General features: G+C 45.5%; 1 protein-coding gene across 3 annotated transcripts in view; it reads left to right on the top strand.

Annotated features, from left to right (window-relative positions):
• The window catches only part of Ston1 (stonin 1), a 48948-nt gene that overhangs the window by 15052 nt on the left and 14997 nt on the right, over nt 1–18899 (top strand). The window contains exon 1 of one of the 3 annotated variants that reach the window (XM_013155988.3): nt 9810–12107. The exons of the other annotated variants lie outside the window; for them this stretch is intronic. The gene's annotated coding sequence lies outside the window, so the exon portion shown is untranslated. Of the gene's footprint in view, nt 1–9809; nt 12108–18899 lie in introns of those variants that run through there. 3 annotated transcript variants of the gene reach the window in all.

Below are 18899 nucleotides of genomic sequence, written 5' to 3'. Positions count from 1 at the left end.
ACCAAAATGATTTGCTTGGGAAACATCCAGGCCTCTAGAGACTCAGCGTCTGAGACCTACCACACTGCAGTCTTCGGTACCAAGTGCCTCATAAATTTTAAATAATCTTTTCAAGTCTGTTACATCAGATGATGCTCCCCAGAGTCCCTTGAGGTGGAAGAGCCCACAGAGGCCTCATTTTGCACCGGGTACAGGTGAGTCCTGGACAGAAGTGGGCAGGGGAAGCTCTTGATTTTCAAGCCTTCCCAGTAGTCACGATTCACGGAGACAAGGAAGACAGAATGAGCCGTTTCCATCTTGTGTCAAAGGCGGTGAGGGCTCTGTGTCACCCCAGGGTTCTGGGGTTGGTAGAGGGCAGCCCAGCTGTGTTTAGAGGTTGGATCTTGGCCAGGGGCGGTGGGGCAGCTCTGATCCTTGAAGTCAGGCCAGCTCCAGCCGAGGTTGGGAGAACAGAAGTCTGGAGAGCAGGAACAGTGTGGGGTGGGGAAGTTCCTGTGAAGACAGGACTGACTTCCTGGGGAATAAAGAGACCGAGGAGCGGGTAGAGGCTTTCATTGGGCTTCTGAAGTGAGGAGAGTAACCTGCTCGCCCCAGCAGGAGGCTAACTGATATCTAAGGTTATTTAGCCATTTACTGAGCAGGTAACAACAAATGTCTATTGGACATAATCTCTAGCATACTTAATTTTTTCTTATGAGGAAAATACATGGTTGGCCCTCTATGTTGATTGGCTTCTACATAGAAGAATTTAAATGGCCATGAATTGAAAATATTTTATTGGAAAATTGCATCTGTATTAAACATGTATAGACCTTTTTTCCATCATTATTCATTGAACAATAAAGTGTAACAGCTGTTTACACAACATTTATGTTAGATATTTTAAATAGCCTAGTGATGATTTAAAGGATACAGGGAGATATGTCCAGGTTATGGGGATACATACTGTTATTCTCTGGTTTGTGGCTTAAGAAACTGGAGCTCAGAGAGTCTAATCTGTTTGCTCAAAGCCCTGCAGCCAGTTGGAAACTGAGCTGTGTGTCCTGGGTGCCTGCTCTGGTGCTGACGGCTGCTTCTTCTTGGGAACCTACTGCAGACCTCAAAATAGCAGTTGCATCAGAGTGGGCGCTCAGGCTCTCACTGTATCTTTCAAAGCTGGACAACCTAAATGCAAGTTGAAATTCGGCTTCAGTCCTTCTTGTTAATCCTCCATGTGAAGATGTCTATGGCCAGTGTTTGCCAAGTCAGGGAGAAGTTGTCTTCTAGGTTGGAACTGACCCCCTTGAGTATGTGTCCTTAGCTGTGCTGGGACCTTTAGGGATGGGGCGAGTGGGACCATGCAGCCCAGAGGGCAGGAAGGGCCATACACAGGGGTTTTCTGAGTAAAGTGATTGTGGGCAGGAGGGCTGGGGGCATAGTGTGGCCACTTTGGGGTCTGTGCAGTAAAGAAGCCTGCCGTCCTAAGCTGCCCGTGTAATTCAGGTGTGTAATTCAGTTTATTTAGGTCTCCTGTACCTTCCACGGCCTGTTCTCAGGCCAACCACCACACCTTTCCAAGCCTTGCCCCTGCCCTTCTGGTGGGCATATGAGGCTCGATTGCCCGTGGACCCTACAAATGGGGCCCAGCGAGCTGAGCAGAGATGATCCTGAGGGTCCTGTCGGCTCGGCCTGGTGCCCTCCCTTCCTCCTCACCAGGCCTCCACCCCTCCAGATGGTGGTGTCTCTGCTCTGCTCCCTGGTAGACCCCGTCAGTCTCTGTCCTGGGTGAAGCCCCAGAGAGGTGCCCGGCCTACTGTGACAGGGACTGTCGGGAGCTCCGGCCTGGATTCCCCGAAGTCACTCACTATATCTACCCTGAGGTTCTCCTTGGTGCGTGGGGGTGGATGAGCAAAATATGTAGTATAACCATACAGTGGGACATTATGCAGTCTTTAAAAGAGCTGAAATTCTTACACAAGTTTCAGAAACATGGATGAACTGGAAGACCTAATACTGCATAAAATAAGCCAGACATGAAAGGACAAATACGGTAGGACTGTGCTTGCATAATGTACTTAGAACACTGAGATTCACAGAGTCAGAAAATAGACTGGTCGTGGTAGGGGCTGGAGAGTGGGATGGGGAGTTACTGTTTTATGGATACTGAGAATCACTGTAGGAAGACAGTGGTGGACGTGGTGATGCTAACACAAAAATGTGAATGTTCTTAATACAGTTGAAATACACACACTCACACACACACACACACATGCACACACCATGCAGAGCAGTGATGGTGAACCTTTTAGAGTCAAGGATACAGACAGCCTGCTGCCACATGTGTGCCATAGCCTTGCCACTCTGCTGCAGAGGCTTTAGACCATGAGTGTTCTTTCCTGATCCTGTGGATAAACTGGGCTCAGCAGGGTGGGTCCCGGTTGCGTTCCTTGCATAACTGCAGTTTGGTGGTGAAGGGACTGGAGTCGCTGAGAGCCTGCCTAGCTGCACCCCCAAGATGAGGCCTCAGTGTGGCTTCTCTTGAGTGGCCTCTCTGTCCAGCAGATGAGCCTGTGCTGCTTTGAGGGTTTGCAGAGCCACACCAACAAGAAGGGGATGTGTCTGTCATTTAAGGTATCTCCCTTGAGTTGGCAGTGTCATTTCTGCTACATTGTGTCTGTCAGGGCAGCAACAGGGCTCACCTGAATTCAAGGCCAGAGTGCCACAACCCTGTTCCTGATGGAGGAGAGGCAGGGTGACACTTCAGAAGAGCAGGAGTTGGAGACAGTCTGGACACCCTTCCTGCTGAGAACCCCTGGCCTAGAGCGTGGCTGCAGGGGTTCTGGGGTTCAGTCAGGAAGGGGTTACCGGGAGGCATGCACTTCCCTGAAGACCCCTTCTTGGGAGAATGCATCCTCATCCCAGTGTAAGGGTTACACACTGGACTCACAGCCTCAATAAAGTTCTTGCATATATTCAATCTTTAAACTGGCAGAGCTAACCAGCTAACTGGCAGAAGGAACCTGTCAGCCTCTTGGTAACAGTGACTTAGGCAAAACTTACAGTCATAAGCAGAGCAGGAACAGAACCTCCCACAGCCCGGCCACTTGTCTCCAGGCCTGAAGAACAAATGTAGGGACCTCTCTGTGTGTGAAAGAGGAGGATTGCTGGTGGAGGGAGGAGTGAGGGAGGTGAGCAGAGCCCAGGGCAGGGGTGTCCAGCCAGCACCCTAAGGTGGGGAGAGCCCTGAATTGCTGGGCTGGGTCCATGAAGAGCATGTGGGCAGGCCCATTTAGAGGAATCTGGTCTCAGAACAGGCTTCCTGATGAGGCTGGGGCATGCAGTACTCAGAATTCAGAGGAGGGAGGTCAGTCTACCACATGATCAAGCATTCGAGATGAGAGTCAGCTCTGTAAGACAAGTTATTAGAGGGTCAGTGGGCAAATCTGGTCACTGGCACCCAGCTACATGGTCCCAGTCAGACTTTGCTTTATGTGCAAAATTCTTTTAATGCCACTGGTGCATTAAAATGCAGTAAAGGTCATAGGAGCATAGAAATATGAATATTGTCTTGTGTGCTACATTTGAGACCAAAACATTAAGTAAATGTGAAGATTTTTTTTTTTTTAAAATAACTGGTTTGTAAATAGGGCTTTCATTTTTAAAAATTCCCAGTCTTGTGGTTGCTCAGGTTGTTACATATTCATTACAATACGTGCTTGTGGAATTCCGTGGGGTGGCCGAGAAGATAGAGGCAAACAAGCTTTTGTTCTCTTCATTTTAGTAGTTTATGCCTGTGTACCGACAGGGGTGTGGTCCCCAACAGCCAGGCTCCAAGTGCTTGTAACATGAGGGCACACACGCATCTGGGGCCACTTCTGAAGTGGTGTTGACAGCTGTGGCCCAGTTTGGACAGCCAGAGAGGAGAGCTGCCATAATGATAATCAACTAACTGGGTATTGTGCTTGTTTCCTGAATTGAATGAAGCCAGATAGGAGAATGTCTTCCACACCGCTGCTAAATAGAACATGACCTAAATCAACAGAATACAGTCATGCACGCCTGATTTGCTGCCCGTGTCTGCTCAAGCAGAGGTCCCCTCCCCAAGGCCTCCCTGGTCCTGAGCCGGGAGCCTGCGATGCTGCCCACTGCCATCTCCTGGTGCGCCGGAGTGGAAAAGGACAGCCTCTTACATTCTTCATTTCTCCACCAGCCTCAGGAATTCATAGTAATGACCATCTATTATCTCCCCTGCATATTTTTAGCTCTGCCAGTTTAAAGATTGAATGTATGCAAGAACTTTATTTAGGTTGTGAGTCCAGTGTGTAACCCTTACACTGGGGTATTTATGGATCTGAAGCTGGGGGTCCTAAGATCACGGTGGAGGTTTGTTCTGCTTTGTAAATCACCCTCTCTCACTGTGTTCGTCCTGGCATGGCAGAAGGAGTTAACAGGCTCTGTCAGGCCTCTTTTGTAAGGACACCAATCCCAGTCCAAGAAGTTCTGGAGACCTGATCACCTCTTAACATGATCGCGGTGGCAATTAAGGTTCAACCTGGGAATTTGGGTGGGGAGGAGACGCACATTTAGACCATAACAGTAACTGATGTTACCCTCACTTTATGCCGAGGAGACTGAGCCTCGGGGAACTGAAGTGAGCAGTTCCATGTCACACAGCTAGTCAGTGGCAGGGCTGGGAATCAAACACAGGGCTCTAACTTCTGCTCTCACTCCACACCCCTGCTGGTCAGCTCACCCTCACCCCTGTGGTCACCATGATGTGTAATGCGGAGTTCAGCAGTGATGTTCTGTAATAGTCCCTCATTGAATGGCTGGTGTGCGGCGGGGATTTGCTCCAGGACATTTGGCCAGTGTTCTTCCAAGCCTAGCATCTAAGGGTCAAGGTCCTCAATTTGGCCAGTGGTGGCCCACTCCAGTCTGAATGCACTTGTTTTGCCTATGGGAAGGAATTACTTTAGAGTACCAGGTACTCTCTTGGACCACTTAACTACTTGTGTTCCCTCAAAACACTAAAAGCAATTACATAGCAATGAAGACAAACTGACCAGTTTTCAGAGCAAAGGGGTTAACTTTAGGTACCCCCCCACCCCGATAGTTAAGTCTAGAGAGAAAGATGCTCTTTGTAGTGTTTTAGACTTCCAGATTTCCTGCTTATCATGAGAGGGACGGCAGGTCTGCAGGGGGAGAGAAGGAGCAGCTTTGCATGTTTAAAATGTGGGATCAGAACCAAGCCCCGCTCAGCTCGCTTTCCTTGGAGAATTCAGAACCCAGATCCAGGAGCCAGCATCTGGCAGCTCCAGGGCCTCCGAGGAGACAATGCGTTTTCTCATTTCTCTCATTCTCCTTCTGAGACCTTGCTCTTCCCACTGAGGAACCCACAGAACAGAAATGCCAGGGGCAGCCCTGAAAGCAGGCCTTGTCCGCAAGCCTTGGTGCCCGTGAAGGCCAGGGGTGGGCTGCATTTTCTGCAGAGTGGGAAGTCATGGGCTCCTCTCTGTGCTGCTCCTGAGACAGGACAGCAGGCAGATCTGAAGAAGCAGGCCATTATGCGGACTGTCATAAACCCCTGGGCATGGGGCAGGGGCACCAGCCTGACTGCATCCATAGGGCCTGGTGCCCACGCAGGATGAGTGGGCAGTAGTTGCCCTTTGCTTCCAGACAAGCTTCAGACACTGCCCTGCCTCCACTGGCCTCATGGAAGTCCCATGTCTCCCTGCATCTGCTCTGGCTCTGCTTCCAGCAGGACTCTGACAAACTTTGTTCTGGCTTGGGTCTCTATCTCCTGGCCTTTTTGGTGATTTTTCTCCCCTCTTGTCTCCTCCCCTTCTGTTCTGACTTCTGCCTGGTGGTCAGCATGATGTAATGCAAAGGGTGTGATACGTGGGGCTTGAGACAGGGGTCAGTTCTTTTATTTTGTTTGTTTGTTTGTACTGGGAATTGAACTCGGGACTTTATGCTTGCCAGGCAGGCACTATGCCATGGAGCTATATTCCCAGCAGGGGTCAGTTCTGACAGCACCATTTTCTGTTTGGGCCATACTCCAGCATCTGATTCATTGTCTACAAAAATAGGTGCAGAAGTGGATATCATGCTTGCCACCCTGCCAGCTCCCTGGTCATCTCGGAACAGGCCTGCTCAGGTTCAGTACTGCTCATAGTTTGGGCTAGATCATTCATCGGAGTTGGGGGAGCCTGTGTATTGTAAGAGGTCAGCAGCATCCCTGGCCCCTACTTCCTAGATGCCAGTAGCATCGTACACTCCTGTATTGACAACCGGTGACTCTAGACACATCCAGGTGTCCCCTGGAAAGGCAGGTCACTCTGGCTGAGAACCACTGGTCCATAGCGGTGCTGTCCTGGGTTGCAGTTGACAAGCATGGGCCCAGGCTTTTAGATCCTTCAGGGTTTCAGTGGGCAACAGTGGGTGTGTAGAGGGCTGTGTTGCTTTGAATCACTCTCTTTCCTGATGCTGTTTAATCAGGTGCTACTGATTTAAGTCGAGCTGTACATGGCTAAGTGCGGGGACACAGTTGGGAGGAGACAGGCAGGGTACACACTGTGTATCTTACAGCATTACAGGGGCCCATCTTGTGGGAGGGTTTGGTCCCCCACTTTGGGCTCTGTTCCTTTGTGAGAAGAGACCAGGGCCTGACGGTGGGAGGCTTCCATCCTGAAGGTCAGAAGGACAGCGAAGAAAGCCCTTATGTTCTTGTTCTTGCTTTGGCCAAAGGCAAGTGGTCATTCCAGCCCCGCCCATGTGGGGCTGTGGCCCCCCATGAGGACTGCTGGTGTTTCTGGGAAAGAACCTGCGACTGTGGTTTGTTGGAGAAGCCACTGTACCACTGGGTGTGGGGTTACACATTACCACACAGCTAGCTACTCAGGGGGCTGAGGCAGGAGATGGCCGGTTGGAGGTCAGTGTGGGCAGCGTGGTGAGAGCCTATCTCAAAATATACGTAAAAGGGCTTAGGATACAAGGCAGGGGTACAGCCCTGAATCCATTGAAAACATTCATGTTTCATGGTCATTTTGATGTGGGGAAGAGCCAGAAGTTGGATGGTGCTGCGTCTTGTGAATAAGGTGGATGACGGCTGCCTTTTGCAGTGGCATTCAGTAAATATTTGACCACACCTTGTAAAGACACTCTCTGTAAATCAGGCAGAACAGAGGAACGGATCTAGTAATGGATTAGCAGGTTAACCTCATGTTTCCTTAGCTCCAGAGTTAGCACTCTTCAACATCCTTTTGAGTAGAGAGAGGGTGTGTGTTCTAAGGGCTAGAGTAGGGGCAGCAGGGAAACAAAGGGAGAGGAGAGGAGAAAGTAGCCAAGTGGCACCTATTATGAGGCAGTCAAATGGGAAATATGAGCATCGTCGTTTTACAGATGAGGAAACAGGCTCAGAGATTGCCAATTACTTACCCAGTTTCGGTAGCATCTATGGCAGGGTAAGAACATGGTGTGGCTACTCCGTAAAATATAACTGGAATAAAATTTTTGGCCTGAAAATAAAGGAGAGAAAATTAAAATTTTACATAAAAGCCTGCCCATGATGTCTGCCAAGACCAAGCGGGCATGTCCGGCAGGCCCAGCGACAGAACACTTGTTTCTTTGTGTAAACCCCTGGTGTAACTGGCGGCCTCACAATGTAACTTACAATGTAACGGGACATTTCTTCTTGGTATAACACACACTTTGTGTAGCTGAGAGCCTTACCATGGAACCTGCAGTGTGCAGACTCCTTCAGCAACCCACGCCGTCACCCAGCCCTCTGGTCACATGCACCACATCTGTCTCTGTACCTCTCCACTCTTTCCCAATAAAAGCCCCGAAACTATGTGGGGCAGGGCTGGCTCTTGGGGAAAGACCCTCGCCCAGCGTGTAATAAGCTACCTCCTTAACCTCCTCAGTGCTGTTTCTTCCCGTTAACAGAAATATGCATAAGACCCTGGGTTTGATCTCCAGTGTCACAAAACAAAAACAAAATAAAACCCAGGATAAAAATCTAAAATCAGAGCCCTTACTCAGCTCAGGCTTTGTTCACGTGGAGACCCCCTCTGAGGACTGGCCAGCTGTCTGTCCATCCTCCTGTCAGAGGTGAACACAGCTGGACGTAACGTTGTGAGGAGAGACTTTCACTGGTGATGGTTGTCACAGTAAGGAAGAGAGTCAGGTATGAGCTAACTCACCGCAGATTTGCAGAGAAGGGACTTAGTGTTTCGAAGAGAGAAGGTTTCTGTGGGGTGGGGAAGTGAAAGGTTACACACAGCAGGAAGATGTTAGCACGGTGTGGACAAGCAGATTGGCATCTACCCAAAGTTTGCGCCCAGCCTGGCACCGAGCCTGGGCAGGGTTTCCCTGTCTTGAGAGGAAGGCTGAAACAGTAAACTCTTTAGGCAGCCATGCCTTTTCCCAGGCAGGTGCTTTAAACAGGCCATTGTCATCTGGGGATGTGGCCCTGAGCGGTTAGAAACTGTTTGACCAAGTGTTTATAGCCAAAGCTCACAGGTCTGTTTCAAGAAGCAAATCAGGGCCTGCTGGGAGTTTGGTCACTATTTTGACATTTAGGACCTGGACACATGATACAAAGAGTTTTTAACAGATGATCAGGACCCAAATTCATGCTGGCAAATTGAAGATTAAGTGTCCCGGGGAGGGCCAGGGTGCTTAGTGGAGCTGGACGCAGCCGTGATAAGATGTGGAGGCGCAGGCAGACTGTGTTGAGGTCTGATATTTTACCAGCGCTATTTCCTGTCACACGGCTGAACTGAATCCCGCACATGTTTGTAATCAGATACCATGGGCTGCAGAACACATGTGCTAATAACACGGCTCACGCAACCTGTGGACCCTCCTCCACGACCCGGGAGTGAGGCCTTTGCATTTTCTCCGAAGTCTTATGCTTCCTTTCTGTCTCACGCCCTCACTGCCCTCCTCAAAGGGGAAACATCTATTGACATAATACTTGAAATACTCAGAAGATTCTTGGGCTGAGGGTGCACCTGAGTGGTACAGCACTTGTCGAGCACATTGGAGTTCTCAGGTTCCATTCCCAGGACCACCCCTAACAAATGCCCTTCACCATGTGTTTTTACACACTGGCCTGCCTGATTGCTTTATTTCCCTAATACGCGTCTTGGAATAGCAGTGAAGGTACCTGGATTGCCGACCTCAGATGTACCAAAGAAGACGGGGGCTTTGCACACATGGTGCCAGTCTAATTGCCGCGTTGTTCTGGAGGAGTCTGGCACCGGAGGAGTCTGAGAATTCCACGTTTGGGGAGCAGCCAATGAAAGTACACAGATAGTAAAACGAAGACATTCCTTCTCTGGATTATGCAGCATTGTTACGGAGCAGAAAGGCACAGGCATAGAAGACTAAATTCAGCCTTCCTGCAAAGGCCAGCTTGTTCCTGTGAGTACATGCATTTCTGAGGCTTAAGGAGGATTCAGCCCAGCTGGCACAGTTGGGTTGGGGCAGAGGCCAGGAGGCTTTTGATGGGTTTGGTGAGGATTCCGGAGCTTTGCCAAGTACCTCCTCAGCACAGCCCTCCCTCAACATCTGGCAGATGGAGAGGAACCAGATGTGAGGGACCATATTAGAGGACGTTCTCCACAGACACGCACTGAAGTGGGGAAAAAGTCTTCAAGTGAAAACAACCTGGACCGCCGCTTCTCCAGCCACAGTCGTCCAATCAGGAGGAGGTAGAACTGCTTATTTACATTCCGTAGAATCTTTGAAAAAGCCGAGGAAAACTGCAGAGAACATGGAGGTAGAGGAGGCTGGAGGGTGGCGTGGGAGGGGGGGACCTAGGTGATGTCTGGAGAATCCAACAGTATAGCAGGGTGGCTGCGAGGGAGAAGCTCTGATCTCCGCTAGACAGCAGAGAAGTTGGACGAAGGGTAGGAGGGCCAGCTGAGGCAGTCAGGAAGGGACAGGCAGTGCGGCAGGCTGTTGGGAAAGCCATTCTCAGAAATGACTGGAACCAGTGCTGGGTGGCTGCTCCTGAGCATTCCGAGGGAAACTGTCCCACAGCCTGTCTCTCTTGCAGCCCCGTGTCCAGGGCAGATGTGTGGTGAGCTCACTGGCTGTCCCTGGCTGCGAGCAGGCTCTGTCCTGTTTAGACAGTTCCTGCCTCTAGGGAGGGATGGTTCTAGTTTGGTGTTGTGATCTTAAAGGGGGTTGGAAAGTGCTCAGAAATGGCAGGACATGCGACACCAGCAGACATTGGTGCTTTCTGAATCCTGGAGATGATGGACTTGGGGGTCAGATAGACTTGGTCAGAGTTCAGGCTTTGCCCCTTACTGGCCGTGTATCTTTAGGTAAGTAGTTTAACTTTATCTGAACTTTATCTCCCCGTTGTAGAACACGATGAGTTGTGAGTATTAAATGAGATTATGCACAGCCCGGCCCTGACATGCCAGGAGCATTTGCTAAATGTTTGTTGGTGAGGTTAATTGAATAGAATATCTCCAGTTTCTTTCTAACACTTACAATTCAGTGGTTCTTTGAACTGGGAAGATAGTGTAGAGATGTATTTTTCAGAAAAACAAAAGGCCAAAGTACTTAATAAAAAGTGTATTGAGATTCAAAATTGTGTCAGGCATTTGTAGGAAGAGTAGGAAATGCTATAAAAAGTAGACATGATTTCTTCTTGACAAGACTTCACTCTGACTTTCCAAGAATATATGAAATTTTCCTATGATGAATAGAAAGTTTATATCACCAGTTCTTTTTGGTGAGACCATTTTTTAATACTGCTGCTTCTTATTCATCAGACCTGTTATACTACTTTAAATACTATTTAAAGTATTTCTGTTTGTGGTTTACTTTTTAAGATAATGTGGAATCAATTCATGATCGTCTCCATTATACTCTTTTAAGCACTCTGATATTTCTCACATGAAGGAGAAGTCCAGGAATGAGGGCGAGCCCAGCCTGTGTGCGTGGGTGCTCTGGCCTTGTCCTCTGCTGCTGCCGATTCACCTAGAGGGTGTTTCACACTGTCCCAGAGAGGGGACTGCTAACCTCTTGCCACGTCCAGGCGAATGCGCTGGGCTCCCAAGGGCCATTTTCCCCGCTGCTGAGATCTAAGGCAGAAATCCGTGCTCACACCCTTGCTTGTGTAGGCAAATGTCTACTCATGGTTTGTTCCCGACCTCAACATATTCTTTCTCCATTTTAAATCCAAGTTAATTAGTCCATGTGTGTAGAACGTACTGTTTACCTGCGTTGTGTGGAGTTGGTACACGTTCACAGCACGTCCTGGTTCCTTTTTCCCTCTCCTTATCCCTTCCTCGCCCATCTCTACTCTCGGCCCTCTTCCCCTTTAAGGAAGATCTATTTCCCCACTTCCTGTTATCTGTGTTCTGTTTTGCTCTTTATCTTTACTCTGGGTTTCTCATGGAAGAGAAGTAATGTGATACAGAAGAGTTTGTGTCTGCTTTATTTCACTGGCCATTACGGTCTCAAGGTGCATCCATTTTTCACAAATGACTCAAGTTTAACTTTCCTTATGGTAGAGTGGCACTCCCTGGTGTGTAAATAGCATTTTCTTTATCCATGCATCTGCTGATGGACATATATGTTGCTTCCAAGGTTTAGCTATTATGAGTTGTGCTGATGAACATGGGTGTCCATATATTTCTGTAAGATGATATCTTCAACTGTTTCTGGAAGACGCCTAGAAGACAAATAGCTGGGTCCAGTGAAAGGTCTATTTTTGGTCTTTTGCAGAATCTCCTGACTGATTCAGTACTGATGGTAATAGTTTACATTTCCACCAACAGTGTGGAAGGTGAGTTCAGTATATGCTGATACTGCTTTCAGAATACAGCTGTAAAGAATTATTAACCATCTAAGGGAAGCAGACATTTTCCTTAAAAATCTTCCCATCTCAGAAATGGGTGTTTAGGAAGTTCCTCTGCAATACATCTTCCTTTCTATCCATGTTTCATCCCGAGGCTTGACGTCTGGCCCTGCTGGATTGTTTTCTGAAGATGAGCAGGGTAATCTAGCTGGGCTGAGGACAGACCTGCGTTCAAAGTGAGCAGAATCCACAACTGCGGAAGGAGCCAGAGCATCAGACTAGAGGGATCATTGCTCCAAGCAAGGTGACTGGGATGGGTAGCCAGGAGGATGGGTTCCTACTGTATACTACCTGGATTCTGGCCCTCGGAGATGATGCCCAGGTGCTGGGTGGGCTCTAGCTTGTTGGGAATTCTAAATGACGTCACCCATGGCAGCGCTCTGCCAATGGTTTGACCTAGATCTCTCCGGAGGATAGAGGTCCAGGTCTAGACACAATGCTACTCATAATGTGCGAAGGGCATAGATTTGGGGTGGGGAGAGGTGGTTATCAGCAAGAGGGACAGAGGGAGACAAGAAGCGCACAGAGGGGAACAAAGCTACCTTGATAGTGCCCGGCCTGTTTGGGTGATTGGTGGTGTTCTGCTTGCTGAGCGCCCTCCAGGAACATGCCTCCATGGATTTGGGGTTCAAAGTAACTGATTTTCTTGGTAGATTGTGTTTTTAAAACATTTAGGGCCATTTACAAAGTAATGGGATTATTTGCTTGGCATATGAAGCTGAATTTGTCTAAAGCAAAAACTAAAACCTCCAGCCCCTCTGCTCCGTACTGCAGAGGGGAGAGAATGGGACCGAGTGGTGCAGGCAGAAGAGAATTCAGGCTGCGGTGGGATGGTTTCTTCTCTTGGTCTTCCTTCTTTTTCTCTCTTTCCTTAATAAGCGCAACTAAAGTAAGTATGTGCGTGATCTAATCTAGCATCCTATACAGAGCCGTTTCGGCTGAATTCCTTCTGAAGGAGGCAAACAAGGGTGGCTCGGGGACCTGCTGCCCCTAGGAAGCCCTGCCCCGCGGGTGTACTGCTCTGCCCACAGCAGGGGAAAGGCCTGTAGGGCAGTGACAGTGCAGTGCTTTCCAGAGCCAGTGAGCCTGGCTCCGCCGTGTTTTCTGTGCCCTCGGGAATGTGCAGATGCAGCAGCGAGCCGGTGACCTATCTCCAGCAGAGCCCTCGGCTCTCCCCCTTGTGCTGTGGCTCTTTCCCAGGCTTGAGTGATCACACTGGTTGATCCTTCCTTATCCACAGGAAGAGGGCTGGAGGGAGAAAAATAGGCCTTGCCCAAGGCATTATTCCACCAAGCTCCTAAGTTTTCACATCAGTAGATCGGCAGTTTTATTTTCTTCCTGTAGATTAAACTGAATGTATACTTAAAAATTGCAGCACTAAGGGCCGGGGGTATAGTGTAGCACCTGCCTGGCGAGAGCGTTTCTTGAGTTTGAGTCTTGGTACCAAAAAACAAACAATTAAAAAATAAATAAATAAAAAAAAATCCCAGCACTAAGGCCCAGGAACTTAGAGGTAACAGTTTCTGCTTTTGACAAAGTTTCAATCCATTTAGCATTTAGACTAGGGAAAGACCCCAGAGGTTACTGGAGCGTATTACACTAGGAAGGCACGGGGCAATGCCCAGCATTTGGGTCATTCCATCAGCTCAGTGCTGCAATCTGTACAGCTCATTGCCTCTGGGGTCATTAGGATAATTTCAGATCAGTGTGTTGTCCTGTCAGATTGAAGTGACCTGTGCTCACATCCCAACTCTTTCCATACTTGGGTATACATATATTCAAGAGAAGAGTTCACACAAAACTTCTACATAGATATTCTTAGCAACATGGTCTGTAAAAAAGCTAAAATGTGAAACAAACCAAATGTCAACCATCTGTTGAATGGATACACAAAACACGGTACAGGACCACCCAATGGAATGCGATTCCACCATAAAAAGGAACGAATTGCTGATACATGCTACGACACGGATAAACCTTGAAAATGTGGTGGGTGAAAGCCAGGCCACGTGTTGTATGATTCCACTTCTAGCAGGTGTCCAGAAAAGGCAAGTTCATGGTGACAGAAAACAGATTAAGTGGTTATCAGGGCCTAGGAAGAGTGGGTGGGGATAGGAAGTGACTGCTGATGGGTACAGGGTTTATTGGGGTGGAGAGGAGAAGGTTCTGGAATTAGATAATGGCAGTAGTTGTGTAACTTTGTTCATATACTAAAAACCACTGAAAGGTACATTTTTTTAAAAGGGTGGATTTTATGGTGAATTATATCACATAAAGCTGTTATTACTATTATTTTTAAAGCCTGATTCTGTCTCTTACTGGCTAGGGTGATTCAGTCAGTGGAACCACCCCAAGGAATCTTAACTATGAAAGAGGAATAACAATACATTCTTTACAGGTCATTTTGAAAACAAGATCATGAATTTCAGAATGTTTCATGTCATTTTGAGCTGCCACTGGATTATAAGGATATTTTAAATTGGATTTTTAGTTTTTCTCCTGGGTTTTCCACAGCACTGCCAAGTTTTGGTTACCTAGTAAGTACTCAACTAAAGACTTGGTGATTTGATTCCAGATATTACAGTTTTTCTCAACTGTGGTAAAACCACATGAGATCTACTTTTGTAACAAATTTTTAAGTGTACATCATAGTATTACTAACTATACCACATTGTTATACAGCAGATCTCTGGAGCTTTTTCATTTGCATGGCTTGGACTTGGTACCCATTGAACAGTGACGCCCCATCCCTCCCCAGCCCCCAACAACCACCATTGCACTTTCTTTTTCATGAATTTGACTTGTATAAGTGGGTCATGCGGTGCTTGTCTTTCTGTGACTGCCTTATTTTGCTTAACATGAAGTGCTCAAGGCACTTTAGCATGTGTCACACCTTTTTTTTTTTAAGGGTTGAAGAATATTCCATCGTATACATACACTACATTTTATGTATGCTTTCACCCATCAGTGAACATTTAGGTTGTTTTCACCTACTGACTATTACAGATAATGGTGCAGTGAATGTGGGTATGCAAATAATCCCTTTAAGGTCCTGCTTTTCAATTTTTTAAAATGAATTTTGCGGATTGAACCCAGGGGAATACTGAGCAACATCCTAAGCATCTTTTTTTTTTTTAAATTTTGAGACAGAGTCTAAGTTACTAATTTGCCCAGTCTGGCCTTCAATTTTTGATCTTTCTGCCTCAGCCTCCAAGAGTTCTGGGATCACATGTGTGCACTACCACACCCTGCTCCAGTTTTTAGCTCTTTTGGATAAATACTCAGAAGTGAGGTTATTATGCAGATCATATAGAAGTTCTCCTCTCTTCTCCCCTCCTTTCCTCTCCTCTCCTCTCCTCTCCTCTCCTCTCCTCTCCTCTCCTCTCCTCTCCTCCCCTCCCCTCCCCACCCCTCCTCCCCCTCTCCCTCTTCTTTTTTCTGTTTTGGAGGAATTTCCACACTGTTTCCCAGTGTGTCTGTTGCACATGGCCTCAGTTTCTGCACATTCTTGCCAACACGTTGTTTTCCTTTGCTTACTTAGTTTTTATCGGGCTGTCCTAGCAGATGTGAGGTGAAGGCTCACGGTTTAGATTTGCATTTTCCCAGTGATGAGTGCTGGTGAGCGTCTTTTTGTGTATGTTCTGGCCCTTGATTGCCTTCCTTGGAGAAATATCTGAGTCCTTTAGTCATTTCTAAATCACTTACTGGTTTGCTTACTATTGCATTGAGTTCCTTACATGTTTTGTATCATCTCTCTTTAGCGTATGACTTGAAACTGTTTGTTTCGTTTGCTGTGCACAAGCTTTTCAATTTGATGCAGTCTTGTCTGTTTTTGCTTTGGTATCACATCCAAGAAATCATTACCAAAATCACTGCTATGAAGATTTTTCCCGTTTTTTTTCCTAGGGGTTTTACATTTTCATATCTTATGTTTAGGTCTTCTATCCCTCTTGACTTGTTTTTGCGTATGATTTAAGGGTCCACTTTCACTCTTGCATGTGCATTTCCAATTTTCTGCATACCATCTGCTGAAGGAGAGAATCTTTCCCTTATTGTGTAATCTTGGCACCCTTGTGAGGGGTCATTCGCCTATAAACATATTTGACCATGGCTTAGTTTTTTGGACTGTATGTGTTATTCCTTTGGTCTCTATGTCTGCCTTTTGTGCCAGTGTTGTACTGTTTTGATTAGCTGAGCTTTGTAATACATTTTGACATAAGTTAGTTGAGTCTTTTAGCTTTTTTTCTCTAGAAAAAAGGCTATATGGTGTCCTTTCTGGTTTCATATGAGTTTTAGGATTTTTTTCTATATCTGAAAAAATGCCACTGATATTTCCATAGGAATTGCATTGAATGTGTACATTGCTTTGGGTGGTGTGGATGTTTTTAACAATTTTGTCTTCCAGTCCATGAACAAGTGATGTCTTTTTGTTTGTGCCTTATAATTTTTTAAAGTGACATTTTGTAGTTTTCAATGTACATCTTTTTCACTTCCTTGGTTATGTTTATTCCAAAGTATTTTTTGATATTGTTGTATAAAGGATTATTTTAATTTCCTTTTTGAATAATTTGTTGGTGGTATATGTAAATATAGCTGGATTTTGTATGTTCATTGCAGCTTTGCTAACTTGCTGTTTGATTCTAACAAGCCTTTCTTTCTTTCACATATGTGTAATTTTGAGAACTTTCTACATATAATATCATGTCACCAATGAGTAGAAATCATTTTGATTCTTCCTTTTGTTAGGGTGCCTTTTATTTCTTGCCTAATTTCCCCAGCTATGAATTCTAATGATTTTTTTTTTTTTGAATCTTAGAGTAAGTCTTTCATGCTTTTCGTGTTGGAGGGCATTAGCTATGGGCTTTTCATAGATGGAAATTACACTGAGGTAATATTTTTCTATTCTGAGTTTGTTGAGTCTTTGTGAAGATTGTATTGATTGATTTTTATATATTGTTTATAGGTTCTCCACATGCATGAGTCTTAACATGTATTTCTGTCCTTTCTATATTAGAGGGAGAAACAAAAAAAGCAAGACAAAACAAAACATACTTCTATAAACACATGAAATGAAAAAGACATATAAGACTGCTGTACAAGGAGTTCTACCATAGTTCCTGTGTTGTCTCTTGTTATCTTCAATAGAACTGGCTATATCATCAGACATAGTATAATTGAATATATCAGTACATAACAGTATTAATAAAAACACAACTTTGTATATAGTATAAAACTTCTAAAACAGGCAGTTATCAAACCAGACTCTGTATCTTAGTCTTGTCATCTTCAGTATAGTTGCCTATACTCTTAGACTTGATACTATCAATCATATCAGTTTTGAATAAAATCTGTTGATACCAAACAGCAATCAAACCAAATTTAACTAAGATCAGTCATGATAAAACAATGTAAGTCATACATGGCTCTAGATTAAGATAATAGGAAATTAAAGATGATTACTGTGCTATATCCTGATGTTTTTGGGATAGCTGTCTGTGCCCTCAAACCTAATGCAAGTAGACAAACTGGGACAGAATAAAATCTATCCAAGCAGAGTGGTGTGAGTTATGTGGGTTTTCAATCCTGATACACTATTAACAATGTCTTCTGCATCTTTTTAAAGACTCTCCCTCCTCTTTCACTTCCCCAGGGTACACTGTACATTTTTGGGTCTGACCAAGACCCTTGGTTTTAAATTGGGATGGGGAGCAACCTGCTATTTACCTAAGTGGTTCCGAACCTTCTCTCTCCTGGACTTGATCTCTAATTGTATTCCTTTACCTATTAAAGCTTGTCTTTCCAACCTATCCACAAATACTGGTCTAGTTGCCCCTATTACTCTCTGGTTCTCTGTCATATTGTTTTCTCACATTTGATTTTCAGTCCATGTACTCCTTTTCATGTTAGTTATATTTTCTATAAATAGCATCTTGGTGGACCCTTCCTCTTTGATCTACTCCATGTGTGGTTTTTTTTTTAATTTAGTGTATCAAAGCCATCTATACTAGCGATTATAACCAACCTTCTTTGCCTCATTTCTATCATGCTCTTTTTTTTTTGCCATCAGTTGTTTGCTGATCTTCTTCATTCTGTTTTCTGCTCCATTCATTGAGGCCTCTCTGCCACTGTTCCTAGAATCCTAGGACTTTTCTCTCTTTCTAGAATGCCCTGCAGTATTCTCTATAGAGTTGGATTGGTGGTTGTGAATTTCCCAAGTTCCTCTTTGTCTTGGAAGCATCTTGTTTCTCCATTAATTTCTATAGGCAGTTTATCAGGGTATATCAATCTGGGCTGGAGGTTATTTTCTTTCAGGTCTTGGAATATTTCACTCCAGGCTCTTCTTGACTTGATGGTTTGTGTCGAGAAGTCTGCCGTTATTCTGATGGGCCTTCCTCTGTAAGTTATCTGTTTCTTGTCTCTAACAGCTTTTAATATTCTGTTCTTATAGTGAATTTCTGGGATCTTGATTATTATATGTCTGGTTGTAGCTCTATTTTGGTTGTAGGTGGCTGGAGTTCTGTATGCCTTATACATCTGAATCTCATTTCCTTTTCCTATGTTTGGGAAGTTTTCCTTAATTATTTCTGTGAATAGCCTTTGTAGTTCCTTCATTTGTACCCCTGCTTCTTCCTTCATATTCTTTATTCTCAAGTTACATATCCTTTTGTCATCTTCTAGCCTTTGTATTGTTACTGCTTGTTTCCTTGTTATTTTAAAAAAGTTTTCATTTTCATAATCCCATGTTGCAAAACTGTCCTCCAGTTTGGATAATCTATCCTTAGTTTCTTTCAAGCAGATTTGCCATCTTTCCATAGAGTTTTTAATTTCCTGGTAATCTCTTTGAATCTGCTTCATGTGTTCTATATTTAGTTTATATTCTTCATCAAATGGTTCTCTCCTTTGTTTGAGTTCCTCCCTTCTTCCATCTGTGTCTTCTTGAGGGGTGCTTAGTATCTCTTTTATTAATCTTCTTATATCTTGCTTTACTTGGCTAAATATTTCCCTTTTAAACTCATCTATGAGGTCCCGAAGATAT

This window comes from Cavia porcellus, unplaced genomic scaffold (genome assembly GCF_034190915.1).
Source record: "Cavia porcellus strain 051 isolate PalLab524CR breed Dunkin Hartley unplaced genomic scaffold, mCavPor4.1 scaffold_1, whole genome shotgun sequence".
NCBI lineage: Eukaryota > Metazoa > Chordata > Mammalia > Rodentia > Caviidae > Cavia > Cavia porcellus.
The sequence above is the reverse complement of the archived record's forward strand: the minus strand, read 5'-3'. Positions and strand labels throughout refer to the sequence as shown.